This window comes from Melanostigma gelatinosum (genome assembly GCF_949748355.1).
Source record: "Melanostigma gelatinosum genome assembly, chromosome: 1".
NCBI classification, from domain to species: Eukaryota; Metazoa; Chordata; class Actinopteri; order Perciformes; family Zoarcidae; genus Melanostigma; species Melanostigma gelatinosum.
The window spans coordinates 10,874,074-10,888,174 of NC_136634.1; positions in this window are offsets into that span (position 1 = coordinate 10,874,074).

Genomic DNA, 14,101 nt, shown 5'->3' on the forward strand with positions numbered 1-14,101 from the left:
ATGGCATTTATTTGCTGTGACCTGACACCCGAAGAAATCAATGCTGAGCCGCCGCTTCCAGTGGCAAGAAGATGGAGAGACCAACAGCGAGAAATGCAAGACTGTGAAGAGACAAACACCAACGTAAGGCACAAAGAGAGTGGGACACTCCAAAGTCTGTAATCAAGCCATCCATGCACAAGCACTGACACTAACACCAAAAAAAACTTTTCCTTCTTAATCCTTCTCTAAACTTAAAGAAAAGCCAGACGTCTGTGCAGCGGCCCCTCACATGCTGCAAGAAAGATGCTGCTGGAAGCAATAATGTCACTTTGCATCTCATTGCTGTGCTGCACACTGCCAGCACAGCATATGCACGGAGGGGGAGAGTTGCTGTCAATTTGAACGAAATGCATCATTGCATTAATATTTGAGGCACATTTCAATTAATGCTGCTGTTGGACAGCGTAAGCACAGCACTGTGCACCTGAGGGACATGAGTGTTCCTAGAAAAACCTTTCAGAATTCTTGAGGAAGTTTAGAAGCACGCGCTATGAATTTGCCAACAAAATGAAGATTTTACGACTTCACCTGTGATTTCTATTATCTACAGACGCAAAAAAGCGACAGGATGCACATCGTATATCCTGAAAGCAACGCTCATTATTGACACTACAAGCAATGCATCCATGTAACATAGCAACTGACTATTTCTTCTGTCTGACCTTACAGTGAAGCCAGACCTTCAGTTCTAACAGAGCTGCAGCTCGGCTGTCTGTGCAGCGTGCCACCAAACAAAGAGCTGGTTGCTGAGGGGAGCAGAACAAGATCGTAGCCCCTTAAAATGTCAGCCCGCCCTCCAGCCCCCCTACCACAGCAGCCAATACCTCTTCTCCCGACTGGGCCCTTTTTCCGACAGAATGCCACGAGCAGACAGCTGTGAGTAGACCAAAGCCTTACCAAAGAGGAAGGTTCCTGCGTTTCTGTTGATCTGAAGAAGACAGAAATGACCACGCTGTGGATATAAAGTACACTCAGCAGCTCGTGTGAGGTGTATTAATGACACGGATGAAAAAGGCCGTGTCAAGCACGGAAGCATAGGAGGTTGCATACAAGAACTGCTCGCTATCTGAGTGCGTATCTTCTAATCCCACGTGAGATAAACAGACCAACTGAAACCAGCTGGTATGTCCTATTTGAGTTTGTGCTGAGGGAGGGCGTCCTCTCCAGTGTTGAACACACAGAATATTTTGCTTTCTCCTCGCCAGCTCAAATGTGGCCTGGAGATATATGTGTGATAGTGGATCGATACGCTCTATCTGAGGGGTTGGAATGTTACCGTACATGTATATTTATAAGTCGAAAAGATGTATACAGTAGATTATAATGATGTATCCTCTGAATCCACACACACACACACACTTCATGTTCTCTTGTCAACCTGATTATTTCATTTTGGGACCATGGAAAAAACAGTAAAACAGCATTTACTGCAAAGCAGTGCACAATGTCAGGTTCGCTAGATCACCTCCTGCAGTAGCTTTTTTTTTTTGAAACAAGCATCTGAGATGTACATAAATATCAAGGAACTACAGTAATTGTATTCAGCTGAAACTCTGCTTCAATCACCGGGCGGCTTTGATGCCCTACAATGATTATTATCTGCACACATCCAATAAGAAAGGAAACGCAGAGAGAGATAGTTTTGACACCCGTTATATCTCAGACTCCACATCTCACCATATCTGTAGAGTGTTGGATTGACTGTATGTGTGGGTACACTCATGTAGGTGGAGAGGGCAATATCATAACCTTGTTCTCAATTTAGTATCTGAAGAAAAAGACATGAAAACCTATAAACCAGTAGGTCCCTGAATAAAAAACAAAAAGGATCTTTCTGGATGAACCACACGAACGCTATGATGATCTTTCATCACTTTTGTTCGAGTTACCAATTACCACAAATACTGAATGGGTTTGTTGCTTCCTTCAGTCAGCAACTGCTTTCTGGGGTGTCCTTTATCAATGTACCAAGACCCACTGGAGGTCTACATAGTAAAGAGATAAGGCAGGTATTAAGGATACTTATTGTAGGTGAGTGCAGTCACTAAGAGGTGGATTAATAATTATAATTATGCCTTTAGTATTGTTAAAAAGGCCTCCTATAGTGGTACGCTCTGTCCTCCCTGTGAAGTTCAGGAAGATGCTACACAGTTTCTGAATTTCAGTATTGAGGTCAATTAAGGTCCAACACAGGTGTCACTGCCTTTGTTTTTGACTGTTTGTGTGCATCCACGCTTGTAAACCTGCATGGAGAAGGAAGCTTCATATGACCCTGAACTTAACTGCAGTGCTTCAACAACCAAACTGTTTCTGTCAAAAGGATACTTGACCAGAGCCAGTCAACAGTTAATGGAAGCTGCAAAACTATTTACTCCCATTACCGAAGGCCAAGATGGACTTTGTGCCCCCAAAAGAGGCAAAAGACATAAATTATCAAATATTTTGGACTTAGTAACTTTATCTGATGTTAGATCTCCAAACTGGCCTGAAGTACACCCACAGAAAGAGCATTCAGCAGGTATGGGTACATTGTGAAGGAAAGATGTGTCGGACCTGTATCAGTAACTGACATGTATGTTTCCCTTTTATAGTTCAAAGGGTTTAAGAACCAACAGAGACAGTCTGTTTGAATTATTAACTGATCTGAAACGGCCTACGAGGATTTCTATTATTTAAAACCTTACATTTATTATTACATGACCGGGTGCAGCGTTCAAGTTTAACTTCTTATAGCTGTGCTGGGCTTCTCAACCCTATTCAGTCCCCAAACCAGATTTTAGAGTTTTCAAATTTCTATGAAATCATCTCGCACTTCTGACACTATTCATGGTCGTAAATCTTCCAGCAATAGCCATTCAATTACATGCTATAACTAGAGGGGCACTCTGAGAGCTCAGACCTCCGCCAAGGCCAATAATCCAGTCTTTCATAATATGCAAGCACAACCACTATATATGTCAGGATATATTTCCAACATTAGAATTGTATAAAAATGTGTATATGCTCTAAAATGTAATGGGTTGTTCCTTGGCCCATGCTACACCCTTCCACCAAGTTTCATGAAAATCAGGCCAGTAGTTTTTCTGTAGTCCTGCTGACACACAAACTAACCAGCAAACCAAACCCCAAAAACATGTCATTGTTAGTGGCGGAGTCCACCACTATAGCTATTTCTCAAGGAACGTTTGCTGCCTCTAACTAGCATCGTACCTTTGGGCGCCGCTAAATCAGTCGAAACTGAACTCTTACATTAAAGGTTCAAAAATCAGTTGCAGAGTTCTCAAGCTGAGAATGACGTACCTGTGCATTCTATGTCCAGAAGCATCATGTGATACAAGTGGGTTGCATAAATGTGAATGAGGATTTGTTTAAAAAATATCTGATTTATTCCTATAACAAATAATCAGTCAATTTTCTCCTAAACATTTCCAATAACCCAATCTTTAAATCAAGTGACGTCACTCTGGGTGCAGACCCCACAGTACCCTAGGTGGGTTGGGGTCGCCAATAGGCTTATGAGAGTGTGGGAGAGGTATGGAGCAGTGGGAGGAAAGAAACTGCAGGGTAAATAATCAGAGCATAAAGCCACCACATATTCCTGTGAAATAAATATACATCCGTACAATATGTGCAAATGCATTACTGTTTAAAACGGGTGACGTCAAAATAAAGTTCCCTGGAAACCTTCGTAAGATAAATATGGTGTACAAAAATAGGCTACTGTACTTCTTGACCCTCTTGAGTCATCTCAGACATCTTTACTTCATCCTCTCACCAGAAAGGAGACCACGAAGAGTGGCGAAATATGACTACAGATGAGAAAGGGAAAGATCAAAGAAAGGCCAGTGACAGTGACAAACAGCAGAGCATTTCTTTTCTCCACTTAAGAAAATGAATGACGTAAAAGGCAAGCTGAACAAGAGCGCTATTGCTCCTCTGTTCTCAGGGTGGCATCTAACCTGCATTTCCCTTTTTACACTTCCTTCAACGGAAATAAACTGCGAGACAAAATGGAGATACACTGAATTTCCAACATATGCAGCTGGGTTTTGCAGAGAGGCCTGACCTGTTTTTCTGAATGAATGGAGATGACCTACGCTGTGGGCCTGGGTGAATCTAAATCGAGTCACCGAGGGTATCCTGTGCAACAGTGTTCTGTTTGATTTAGGAACTGCTCCCTTGCTGATTCGTGGCCGGACACGGGATGGCTGTGCCCATTGGGCCTTTTGGGGAGAATGTCACAATGACAGACGTCTCCAGCCGCCAGCCTGCTGCCAGACTCAGAACCAGACGCTAAGCAACACAAATGCAATTAGGTGGTGCGGACACACACACACACGTGTACACGTACACAAGCTAGGCCTATGTCTGTCACAGAGGATATCTTCTTGGCAAAATGTAACATCCAACTCCTGTTGCTAAATGTGTCACATTTGGATAAAAGAATGAAGGAAAAAAGCTCTGTTTGTCCATAAACACACACGCCGAGGACTCTCCCAGTCTTGATCACAACGTCTTCGCATCGGTAATGAGAGTTTAATATGTGCAACTGTAAAAATGTTTATGTGCCAACTCAACTCAAAACAACAAACTCGGTTGTCATGAAAATATTCGACAGAAACATCATCTTTTGCAAAACCTCCGGGTTGACTGGAACCTCAACAGACAATATCTCTGCTACACCGTAATAGCCATAGTAATAGCCATAATTGCACATTATTATAATAGTATTATGTCATAATAGCCATAAAAGCCACCTCTATGGTGTCTTCAGGGGCAGTACATTGTGATTACAATAACCCTTTCTGTCATATTGCAATCAAAAAAGTGAAATTCACATATTGGCGTTTAGATTTCCTCATTTAGGCACGAGATACAAAAGGTGACATCAGGCTATTGTCCGGGCCTCTGATCATCTTTTCAGAAGCGTATGGGTCCCTTCGGACGATAGTCACAGGCCATGTAGAATCCCCTGTACACCTCTTGAGAAAACAAACAAACGTTAAACCCAAACCCTGACCTCGCAAACGCTGTAAAATATGGATTCATTATAAAAGTGTTCATAAATCACGGTTAAATGGTTTGTGCAGTAAACGTGTTCTGTGGTTGAAGCCTTTACCACAGCAGAGAAGGGAATACTGGTGTGAGGATTTATTACAGCTTCATGACACAAGGCTTACAACTTAATTTGTCTGAGATTTGGAGGTGCATTTCACGTTGCCACATATTCACATTTGAGAAGGGTTGGAGACACATTTTCCAGAAGTACCTGTCCGACATCAAGGCCAGTGTGCCGACTCACATGTGACCACAGGGGCAGTGGCTGTGGAAAGCTCCACCCTCCCCTGTTCTGATGTGTGAGAGGAGCCCCTGTGCCTGCCTCCATGGCCTCCAGCTGACCTCCCGCTGCCTGCAGACAGAACACTTGACATCGCTATCCCACCTGTAGAGATGCCTGAAGAACAGGGCCAACTTCAGAGCCGTGCAGTGATTGGGCGGTGATTGCCATGGGCACTTGACTCATTTCATGTCCTCTGAAGGACTAAACATTGGGGAGGAAATCAGGCATGGAGATGTGGGATTCTTTTCAAAAGGAAACAAGAGATTTAAGCCCCTTTTCCAGGTGCTTCTCAGGGTTCACCTGATCATTTACCTTCATTGTTTTTTTTTAGATTCCTCCCTCATGATACCAGAAGAAGAACACACCATCATTTCTGCTGGGTCCTTTGGGTGCAAAATATGTAGAAATGTAAACTTAAAGAGTCATTCCAAAAATGCAACCAGTGTTGTATTTATTTGTTTACATTAAAAGCTTATGAGTGTAACGTTTTCTTCTTAGGTGTTTGAAGTAGGTAGTGTGGGCATCTGGCACAGATGTTTGCAACGGAATGTCATCTTGTATCAGTCGACAAGCACTTTGATAAAGCGGCACTGCCACATGTGACATGAAAGCCCAACTGGGTTCAACAACAACCGTCATCTCTGCTCTGCTTTTCTGTAGCTAAATGCCGGTGACAGGAACAGAATTCACTGTGGTAACTGATCAGGTGCCAAGCGCCCTCTCCCCAGCGCCCTGCTGCACTAAAGCCCTCTGTGGAGCTGGCATGGCCTGGCAGATACGGGCCCTGCTTTGTATCTCTGCCCATCTATACAAGCTGTCTCAAAATCAGACTCCACTACGGTCAGCTGCCCATCTCATGCCCAAGTGAAGCATTGGGACAGGGTTAATAGGCTGTAAGGGTATAAGACAGCAAACCAGTTGATTTGATGTACATCATCTTCCAAAGGAGGAAACCGTGGAGTTCATTTCATTAGTGTTGTACCCAGCTCAAATATAAGCTGATATTAATGATAGATTAAAGGTTTTATTATGTAGGTCTTTTAAAAATAACATAGCAATGAATTAGTGGCCTCACCATCTTTACAGGCAGCCGTATGTGGTAGATATTGTGCACCAGAATTAAAGCATGCAGTGGTATTTGCAGTTATTGTAAGGTTTCCTTCTAAGATGAACAGATAACCAAGAGTGAGATTGCTTTGATTTACTATATGAAACATGTAGCTGTTATGTATTCCATCACCATCTACATGTTCAGCCATCTGGCCCAAAATACACTGTGATGATTTAAATAGCATGTCTGTAAAAAGAACCAAAGCCTCCAATAAGCTAATAGCCCTGGCTGTTTTCTTTTAGGATATGCCACCATCACAAAATAATATTCTCATCTCTCTCATATTTGTATTACATATACTGTATGTTTCTACATCACAAAGGTCTGTGACTAAGCATACAGATAGAAGACCACATCCATGTTTACAGCATTTCACTCTCAGACTACAGCGGCTCATCCCAAAACCGTCGATGAGATTTGTGGCCTGGATGCATTTGCCTTCGACCTAAAATAAAAAGGTATTCGCACGGAACCTGAAGTTGAATGCATCGAAGCACGTACTCGCATTAAGGCAGGTGCACCTGTCTGCAGTGGTAGCCTATTGTGTTCCCTGTCAAATGAGCCATGAATCGGCCTGTGGCGCTGTGTGTGTGCAAAATGCAATAAAAGCAGGTCTGTCTCTTACCGTTCTGTTTTCAGTCATTCCTCCCCATCCTACGGTTTGCAGTCCAGACCTCTGTCGAACCGTTAATTCCTGTCAGGCTGTGTCTCTCCCTCTCTCTCTCGCTCATCCCCATGTCATATTTCTCCGCTGCAGCAGAACAAAGCCACGCCTCCTCCAGCAGCCTCGCTGCCGCGTGACGTCGGCCGGTGAGGACGCTTGACTCACGCACTCGGATTCACACATCCGGGTAGGAGCCGCGAGAGGCCGCTGTGTCGTCACTTGGATTTGATATTGTACCAAAGTCCGAGGCATATAGTGGCGTTGTGTGGTTTAGGACTTTATATTAATATGATGTAAAGAAGACAGCTGCTCGTGCTGTATGCATCACTGGGGTTTACGCTACAATTAAAACAGTTCCATCATAGCAATTAACGTTTCACATTATTCTTCCGAGAAGATAGTGCTAAAAAAGTGGCCTATAATTTAAGGTACACATGCTAAATATGTTGACCTAGTTATAGCAATATACATTTTAGAAGGCTAGACAACAGCTAATTAATTATAGTCTGTAATGCATTTGGTTTGGCAGGTATATCACCTAAGCTTCCCTGTTTCTAATTAGAAGGATAAACATGCACCAACCGCTTTGCAAACAGACACTCATCTCAATTAACGTTGTTCTCCAGCCACACAGTATAGTGTGATTTGTTAAGGCTGTAAATAGTCTATTGTGACACAGAAGGGTTGCTCTCTTTTTTTTCTTCTTCTTTTACTAAATGCTGCCCGCACTCCACGCTCATTGTCGAGAGCTTCACTTGGGCGAACTGGTCCTGCGAATTGTTTCTGTGCTGGTGTCACAGAGCCCCATATCGATTTGCCAGCGTACCTGCTGCACGGACACTGCGTCTGTGGAGGCACTCCTGACTGGTTGCCTGTTGTTTTTTCCCCCCCCTCACTTCCAGTGAAAGTCCTCGCGGAACAGCAGCCATGCGGTCCGACGTCGCGTTTGTGATCTTTCTCCACTGTGTGGGATTTATTGGATGTAAACCCTCATCGCCCTGTTTGAGCGGAGAGTTTATGCTGAAGAACCAGTGTGTCCTCTGCCACCCCACCTGCTCCGAGTGCGACGGGCACGAGCTGTTTGAATGCACTACCTGTGGAGTTGGTGAGTAAAATGTTCTTTCAACGCAGCATAAAATCACGGATGGCTTTTCCAAAGGAAAAGGCGAATTATATATGAATGAAATCTTTTATTTCCCTCATAATACGATGCCCTTGATTTACTTTAACAGGGGTTTCAAATAAGTGATGGTTTGTATACCCTAGTTATGCAAGGACAACAAATAAATCACCACCAGCTAAACAAAGGCTTCATCGAAGTTAGACAATATCCTTCATCAAATGACAAATTTCACATTTCTCATTATTTCTCTATGAGCTGCGCACATGTGATCCGTGAATTGCTGGCCATTAACCGATATAATTCCTCTGTTTTTATTTTATTTTAATTTATTTAGTTGGGGCTCCACAGATGGATGATTAAAAACAAAGCCATGTCACAGACTCATTAATCCATCTGAAAGAGAGGGCTGCAGCTCTATTTAATGATTACCAGAGCGAAGTTGTTTGAATGCTTTTGCATGAGAAGAGGCGCATTCAGCTCTGGTTTACCACGTACCCATTGGTAAACAGTCAGAGATTGAGTAGAACTTTTGGGGTCGGATTTTCCTGTCACAGGGGCGCCTTTTGAAATAGGTAAGAAACGAAGGTGTGATCATTTTTCTCCCGAGCTTTCACGGTGTAATCTGATCATGTTAGAATGGGGCCTTTGTTAATCAGAGGGAAAGGAAAAAATATCCCCTCGGGCTAGAAGTATTATACTGTCTCAGTTCACTGGGCGTAACCTGACAAACCTGCAAGTCTCTCTTTCCCTCACACATACCCCTTTCTTTCATATATTATTTTAATACATGCATTTTGACTTCGTCACAATGATGCCGTTCTGATTTTACGAACAGCATTTCAATGTACATTGATTATATTATACGTTTTGTCGTTCTTTCTGAACCCACTTCGAAAGCCAAAGGACTCTACCGCTTTCCTCATGCTCTGTTGCACGTTGTCGTATAGAAGTCACATTTCTCTGTGCTCGCTGAGGTTGAATCTCTGGGAAGTGGAAGGGTCAGAAAGGCCCCTTTCCTCCCTGTCGCGCACATCTCAAGTGCAGCAACGAGCAGAGGAGACAATGCTGTCACTGGGATTCTTCCAGAGAGGCCTCAGGTGCCACAGCTATGGCAGGTGGCAGAGAATGAATCATTAGAGCCAACAGAAGCCTCTGTCTCTGCCCACAGCTCTGATCTCTCTTCGGCCTCTGATTGCCGTTGTTTACATTAGTTGGAGCGACATCAGTCTTGAAGTGATCTCAAACTGTGATCTGTTATTTGCAGGCCTATACAGTCAACATCCTGTGCTGCAGCCATCAGTTCATGATGTTGCTCATGGCTTTGACATCCATTTGTTCGGCTACTATATTCTATTTTCGGTTTCTGCAATATGTCTTAAGTGCTGAAGACACCGAACTTTAACACAGTTGGCAGCTTGTCATTTTGTCTTTCTTTCTTTCCATGTAATTGTCGGGCCCGTTTGGCTCTACTTCTACATTTATTATGAGAAGATCATTGATTTCCACTTTCAGAAGAATCTAGATTTTTGGAAATGGCGTTTCCTGGCAGGAGTTCCGTGTGGCTAATGGCATCTTCATCAGAAGAGAAAATACAGTAGGCTTTATATTCAAATCCCCTGTGTCCTCCTCCTCCTCCTCCTCCTCCTCAGATGAAGATGGACAGGAACGTTTCCTTCACCAAGGTCGCTGTCGGACACACTGCCCCCGGGGACTCTATCCTGACAGGGGCCACTATGCCTGTCTGCCCTGCACAGCCAATTGTGAACTCTGCACAGATGGCAACATATGTGCCAAATGTCGGGAACACTACAAACTCCAAAATGGAGTCTGCCAAACTGCGTCCTGTGTCATAGGTAAATGTAAAGCATAGGTTCTGTGTTGGCTGTAGCTTAAGAGAAAGTCATTCAATGTTATTATGCTGGACGTCTGGGTTTCAGGGCAGGTGCAGGACCCGGATACAGGCGAGTGCATCGACTGTGAGATGGGCTGCAAAGCATGTTCCACAGGCAAGTCACCATACAACGCCATACTATTCCCTCCCTAATGTAAGGTTCATTGGCTGTTTGTATAACCCTGGTAATAATAATGGTGCACAATGAAGGCTGCTTTTCCATATGAGTTCTAATTAATCACCTTTTTTCTCATTTTTGCACAGAGGACCCTGATATCTGCAACAGCTGCGTGGAAGGTTACTTTCTGTGAGGTTTTTTTCCTCTTTCTATAATTGTCTTTTAATAATAAGTGCACTTTTCTATCGTCACATATTTTCTGCAATGATATCAAATGCTTTCTTAGGTATTATTATATATAGCTAACATTTTATATTGTTAAGGCTGCTACTAAAGATTAGTTTAGATTAATCCAACAATTTAATTCATTGTATGATGAAGCGTGATTAATAAAATGTCCAAAAATAGTAGAAGAAATGCCTTCTGCAATACATACAATATTTATCTATCCTCAAAATTGTTGCTGGTTATTACGTTTTTGGGTTGTCCGTACGTTTGTACCTTCCAGTGCGGCACCCTTCCGGTTTGAAAACTGAAGCCAACGTGGAAGTGCCTTCAACTTGCATTATTTCTAATAGCCAGCAAAAGGAAGTCGGATTGTATTGAAGTCTATGAGAAAATTACCTTACTTTTTATTGATTTATTACTTCAGTAAACATCGTAAACACGAGTTTTTGGTCTTGATTGTCAGTTTTTTGTAGTCAAAGGTCACTGTGACCTCACAAAACATGTTTTTGGCCATAACTCAATAATTAATATGACAATTATGACAATTTTACAATTTCTTTCTAGTAGGATAAAATGATGACATTTTTGACAGACATGGATGTAAACTGCAACATGACTTGTTGGCGGAGGCAAACAACTGTTAGGCTGTAATTCTAAACAACGAAGTGACCTCGGAATTGTTTTTATTAGCATTGCCTTTGCCATGATACATGAAGAGTAAATCAATATGCAGTTTGTGAGTTGATACACCCTACCTTTCATTCAATTCTGTTCCTTTTTATTCACAAGAAACTGCATTTCATCTGTATATCTGTTTACGCCACATTATCACTTGGAGGTTGCAGAGGTAGAACAGACCTTCAATTGTTTACCTCTCCCCCCGAGTTTAGGCCTCCTGGTATTGTGTTGGTCGGGTTACCTTCCATTCGGAGTCGTACACTGTTACCTGAGCCTTGGTTTGGGCACAGAAGAGTAGTTTGCTTCACAGAGATGCTTAACGGTGTGTGTTTTTGTGTTATGTGTGTAAAGGAGAGGAGTAAAGAGAACAAGTAAAAGTGGAAAGCGTAGCCAGTATCGGGTGTGACTATGTAGGGTGTACCATCTTGACTTCACTGACTGCTCTTGTGAATCACAGCGGAGGAGGGTTGAAGGAAAATGCCCCGCTTCACTGCACTCACCTACTCGTACTGACTTTACATCGGTTCAGTGAGATGCTCAGTCTTCTTCCGTGAATCTAATTGTGTAAGTTTTACTTCAACAGTAATAGTTTAGAGATTTAAAACAGCAGGTCCTCTCAGTCATTTCTGTGGCAGCAGTACTTATGACATCTACCATGTGAGGCAAACACCAATGAAAGAAACCCCCCATAGAGCATGGGGCGATCATCAACTGCAGGAAGCGCCTCACTGTGATAGATTGAGACAGTTTCCAGCACTTAAAGAAATTCCACTACCGAGGTTTTGCTGGTAGTAATGAAAAATGTTTAAGCCAGACAGTTTTGGCACAACTGTGAATCTGTGGAGCCAATGTTATTCTCCTATAAAACACTGGCTATTGAAAAGAGTCACAGCATGATTGATGCTTGACATTTATCTTCATCTCTATGGATTATCTGTGCAGCTAAACCAATAAATAGTTGGGATTCACTCTCAATATAGTTTTTACAGTTTATTTACTTCAGCTTTCTTAACTTTAGGGACTGCATACAGCATATTATCACCTTTTCCTAACCGATTCAAGGAGTAAAAGCCCTAAACAAAAGTTCCTTTGGAAATGCTGATGTGCTCTCCTGGAATGGATAGTCTAATATTTGCACAGAGGGATTCTTAAACATCCCGCAGATTGTTGAGCGGTGTACTGTTTCCAGGCCAGAGACAGGGCCTGGTCTGCACCAGTTGCTATTGGGAGTGAGTTGACGGATGCAGTGTGGCGCCTCCAGCTGTTCCTTCTCAAACAACCACCGCATCTTACCACCAAATCCATGGCAACGCAGCGGGAATTGCGTCTAGACTGTCGGTGGTAAAATTCTCTCATGTTGGATGTCTGCAGAGCATGTTGTACTATATAAGTTAGTGGCTTATTATTGCCGTTTAGCTCGTTTCATTTAGAGTGTTAAGTCTCTAAATTAGGAGTCATTCTTGTTTAAATGTTTTATGTGTGTCATTTTTGCAACTCAATATCTCGGCTCCTTCGGGCTAGATTTTCTTTTTTTTTTTAGGACAGCTGTCTCATGTTTAATAGCTCAGTTAAGCTCCGAAGGACTAATAGGACAGGTTCATGATAGAAATCTCCCCATGCCTCTGGGCTACAAATAAAACACCAATTAACTTTCTGCCTTAAGAAGAGAATAGAACCATGATAAGCTTCAAGTAAAGCAGCCTACATTATGTTTTGGTGTCTGTTTGCTGCCCTTACTGATGTTTCACTGAGTGCACCTTTTGGTTAAGGACTGAATTGAAGTCAACAATAGAGCTGCAGGTGTGCTGTGGACTGACACAGTGCATGATTTCCTCTTGCATGCGGTTTGTTTTGTCTTTTCCCTGGTTTCAGTTCACGGCCTCAGACTCATCCATGTGGGCAAAGCCATTCTTCATTCACTGTAAAGCTTTGACATCATACAATACAATCACAATGGTTTTCATCAGGTCTTTCATATTTCAATAGCTTTGTTCTGCATGTTTGCTTTCGAAAAAGGAGCTTCTTTTTGGTTAATAGCTATGACGGACAGTTTTAGTCAACAATTTATTGACAGATTTCACACACGCATACACCAACCCTCGATTTAGACGTATGGTTTGTTAACTGTTATGGATTATTTATGGATAGTATTTGATTTTAGTTGTGAATCAACCTTTTCTTTTGCAGTTTCAGACACCAGTGTCGCAGGCATTGCCCCCAGAGCACCTATGAAGACTGGGGCAGGGGTTTGTGTCTGCCCTGTCCAGCACCATGCACAGATTGCAGGAGTATCACACGCTGTCTTGCCTGCCAGCCTGGTTACTTCCTCAATGGTACCGGTCACAAAGAATGAGAATTTCCGTGTATATTTTGTTTACTACTAGCACACTAAAGGAGTCAGGTGACCTCTTTGTCCTACACTGTACTAGTAGCGTTTGGGTGTAATATACTCTTTAATCCCTGTGTATGAGAGAGTGATCATTCTTGCTAAAGTCAAATAATGGCACTCTGGCGTCTTCATTTGGATTGCAAATCAGGAGCATGAGATATGCAAATGAATGGTTTATGCAAACAAGGAATTATGATTTTGTTCTTAGGTTGTGTTCTCTATGGGCATCTAAAGACAACAATTGCTTTGAGATTGTAAGTAAAGCCTGTAGCGATTTAATAACAGATCAGCGAGCATACATCCACTCTATCAATGTGATTTTAACATGTACATATTTCATGGGCATGTGGTTATACATTGTGTCAGACAGCATCTATCACAGAAGGTCAGCTTATTCGCTCTTCTATAGCCACAAGTTCTAGTTTAAGAACTATTTCAGTAATAGTATGTACCTGGGTAGAGAGAGACAGAGAGAGGGATCCTGAAAGGGCAGACAGAAGTAAATGAAGATCTTTT